Source organism: Ornithodoros turicata, chromosome 3 (genome assembly GCF_037126465.1).
Source record: "Ornithodoros turicata isolate Travis chromosome 3, ASM3712646v1, whole genome shotgun sequence".
Classification (NCBI taxonomy): domain Eukaryota; kingdom Metazoa; phylum Arthropoda; class Arachnida; order Ixodida; family Argasidae; genus Ornithodoros; species Ornithodoros turicata.
The window spans coordinates 42,587,186-42,590,978 of NC_088203.1; the positions used below are offsets into that span (position 1 = coordinate 42,587,186).

General features: G+C 43.2%; 1 long non-coding RNA gene across 1 annotated transcript; it reads left to right on the forward strand.

Moving 5' to 3' along the window:
• Positions 1 to 1,136: 1,136 nt before the first annotated feature.
• LOC135386935 (uncharacterized) lies at positions 1,137 to 2,904 on the forward strand. The gene is made up of 3 exons (XR_010420724.1): positions 1,137 to 1,210; positions 1,766 to 1,905; positions 2,871 to 2,904. It is a non-coding gene; the product is annotated as an uncharacterized LOC135386935 (long non-coding RNA).
• The last annotated feature ends 889 nt before the right edge of the window (positions 2,905 to 3,793 follow it).

Here is a 3,793-nt window from a genome sequence, read left to right on the forward strand (position 1 = left end):
TGGGCCCACTGAGTTAGGTGGAATGAAATTACGTTCGATTATATGAGTTGTCATTTCTAAATTGCAAGTGTTGTTCTAGGCTACCTGATTCGTAGCAGGTGACAGCTGCGTGTTGACATTTTTCATTCGCGTGGCAGTCCGGCATGCAAGTGCCAGGTTAGGTCTTTCTTTTCGGCACACATTCATGTTTTCCGATGTGCAGATAGCCATTCCTATTTAGTGCACACAGGGCCGTACATTAGTGCTTTTTTAACAATACCTTGGTACGGTGTTCAGAAGTGGCAAATATGGTGGGGAAGATGGAGGACCTCATCACAGCAGCATCCACTCAGCAGGCTTCTGCAGTGTGTACTGCAGCAAAGGTATTAGCTCTATACCTTGGTCTTGTGTTTGTATGCATTTAAAGGAGTACAGAGGGCCATCCAAAAAAAATTCAGATTAAGACATCTGATGAAAGTGTGTGTGTCATTATACCGAGTAGCGCGAAATGTTTTGATGTGTGCAATTTTGTTTCCCAGAAAAAAACTCACATAAACGTAGCTCCGCGCCTTCACCCTTAACTCGCCACTCCAGCTATAACGAGGATGAGGAGGTATGATGGCACGTCACCGATGACGGCATAAGGAGACTCGTTCTGGTTTGCCGGTCAGTCGGGGTCAGCGCATTGTCCCTTTGCCGCCGTAAACCTGTTTTGCCAGTTCTCCCGGAGAATTGGGGATAGAAGGAGCGGCCGAAGCATTACCGAGCAAGCAGAAAGGCTTTATCAGAACCCCGAACAGCCGAGTAGCAGACGACAGCGGAGTAGCAGACAACATTTCTCTAGGCCAATCAGTGAGCGTTCTCCTTATAGCGTCAGCGCGAGGTTCCAGGCAGATCACAGGCTGGTACTGCTCTTCACCACCGTTGCGCACGGTCGCTTTTTGCGGCGTATTTTAAATTCAATTTCTGCGAAAATTATGAGTCTGTGGTGTAAATTACTTCGCATGGTGCATCTTACTGGCAAACTTAACAGTTTTATAGGAAGAAAACTGGGTGTTAAAGATGACTTCTGTGCTACTTTAAACTCATGTGCCAGTGCCTCAGGAGTGTGGCCTTCTTATCTATAAATGTGCAACCATATTCAATTGCAGGTGGACATAGGTCTTGGAGTCTGTATTGATGCTCGTGTGCTGCACCGTATAGAGCGGGGAGCTAAATGAGACGGAACAAAGTAAGAATGCATACTTGCTCCCTAGCCTTAAAGGAGCGCTCAGATACTGTGCATATCGCGAAATCTTTTTCCCCGTGTGTTCAAGTGGCGTAAATTGAGCTATGTGCTGTCATTGGTAATCACAATCCACCTGCAACAGGTAGCACAGCCAGTGAGCGTTTTTAAGGTACTTGAGGGTCACACACCAAGACTGTGACACAGCCGTCCTTATCTGACCTGATTTGCTGATAGGATAAGGCGACTAGAGAGTAGCTTCTCGGCAGCGTTGTCTGCCACACTATCAGTTACAAGATCCTGGAGCATGTTATAGTGCAGTCCAACGAAAGCATCCTAAATGCTGGAAATGGTGTTGCGAAAGGTGTTGCGAAAAATTTGATATTGTTCCGCACACGAGGTGCAGCGTGGGTTGACCCGTAGGACATTTTCAGGGCGTTAACTTATGCTCCAAGCTACGACAAGGAATGAAAAACTAACAAACTGTTGTGGGTCATTTTAATGCTCCTTTAACTGTGGCATCCCTGTCATGCTTCATGGATGTTTATTTTTTCGTTACAGACTTGTTCGGTCTCTGATGAGGGCACTGTTCGATCCTGAGGAAATGATTGGAAGAACACTGTATGGTAAACCGTGCAATGCGCACCAGAATGCAGTAACAAAGCCAGCAGTCGATGAGACAAGGCGTGAGGCCATCCTGGGTATGTTATGTGTGTGTATTTTTATGGGTCCTGGGTATTATGTGTATGTTATCTTATTGAGTCATTCTAATTTGCATTTGGCATGTTGGCAGCATCAACAAAACGCTGGAAGTGTCTGTTGGTAGTGTCAGTAAAACATCTTGCTGCTTGTGGTTGATCTTCCTAAAAGTACACATGTGTGAACACAACAGAAGGCCAGCATTCTCCCATTCATCATTCACATTGAGCTGTGAATGTAAGTTCCTTTGCTGTAGTTCAGTGATGGAAGTGCTGCACCATTTGCGCCATAATGCACCATAATTGGTGTCATGTGCACCCTTGCACCGAAACCATTTTTGTTTTTGTGTGCCCTATAAATATTCTGTCCCAGGTTTGCTTTGGTTCACAGCCATTCGATTTAAATTTGCTTCAGTTGGCCTTACATTTGTTTCAGTCTGACAAATGACTTCAGACACCTGTGTCTTTTGTAAAATTACAAAAATTGTACAATTAAAAAAATTGTAAAATTACAGGTGGAGCCTCGCAGAAAATGATAGTTTGATTACTTACTTTTGCACACAAAATTGAATGGCATGAACCACTTCCATCACTGAGTTCATTACCGGTACCATTGAACGGTGCTGGCATGGTCTCCATCACTTTTTCTTAAAATATATTTAAAAAATGTTTGTGCCTCATTAGTTCAAATATTGGTACTGTATATAGTGAGGCTTAAATAAAGGCTAATTAATGTTTTGAGTGCATGGCAGTGAATACTCACCGACGTAGCCTAGTGACTATCAGTTGGGGCACACGACGGTGTACACCAATCGACAAAGGTTTGTCATTAGGCCTCAGCAGTGAAGAGGAACACCGTAGTGTTCCTTGTGACTTTGTATTGCTCTCTGTGGACGGCTACAATAATCCTCCACGTTTCATAAGGTACATTTTTGGTTATGTACTAATATTCTTGCCTTCTTTTGCAGCGTACACATGCAAGAAGACGACGACCGGCCTCCGGGATATCAAAGAAAGCTTGTCGTCTATGATACCTAAATCGAAATCATAAATAAATCCCTTCCGTTTCGAACTTGTCGTCCTACTTGCATGTATGCATGTAGATGTCGCGCCCCAATACAATGCTCTATACAGTAGGTGCCCGCAGTGCATGGATTATACATGGATTATAGGGGGAGGGAATAACTGAAATTGAAAGAAAAGCCTTTAAGGCGCAAAAGAAATTCCATAGCAACTCATATGATATTCATAAGGAAAGTTAAAGAATGTCAAAAGAATTATTTCAAAAGAAGTCCTTTTGCAAAATTTCTATTGGAAGTCCGTCCCAAATAACCAATGAAATTCCAAAGATTCCAAAGGATTGGACAAACAAAATCCACAGAACTTCTATTGGTTATCTATTGACAATTTGGACTTTTTTCAGTTGGCATTCAAAAGGATGGACAAAAAATTTTTACAAGGGTTGGGAGGGGGGTTACGTTTCACGCAGCAAAAGTTATCGGGATCTGTGAGTAGGGTGGTGCAATCTTTGTCTATAGTGTCTTTCTTGCCATATTAGCAACCGATACCTCGTCCTGAACTTCGGGGAGGGGAGGTGTTGACGCGTCTGAACTGTCTTCAGCTTAAGGTCTTAGTTGACATTGAAATAGCATTCCGTGTGTTTATGCTCTGTGTATTCTGTGTCATCCATCTGAATCGTCATCTGCCCGTCATATGTGATTTTATTTGTGTATGAAAATAGTGGATGCTGTGTTTTGTCTCATCATGCAACTGGGGCCATTGGGAAAACAGAACAACAACAATGTCTTGCTGAGAAATATCGAGTTATTGGATTGGATTGGATTGAGGTGTTGCTGGCGCATGAGCAACTAATAGAGTTATTGTGCTGGTT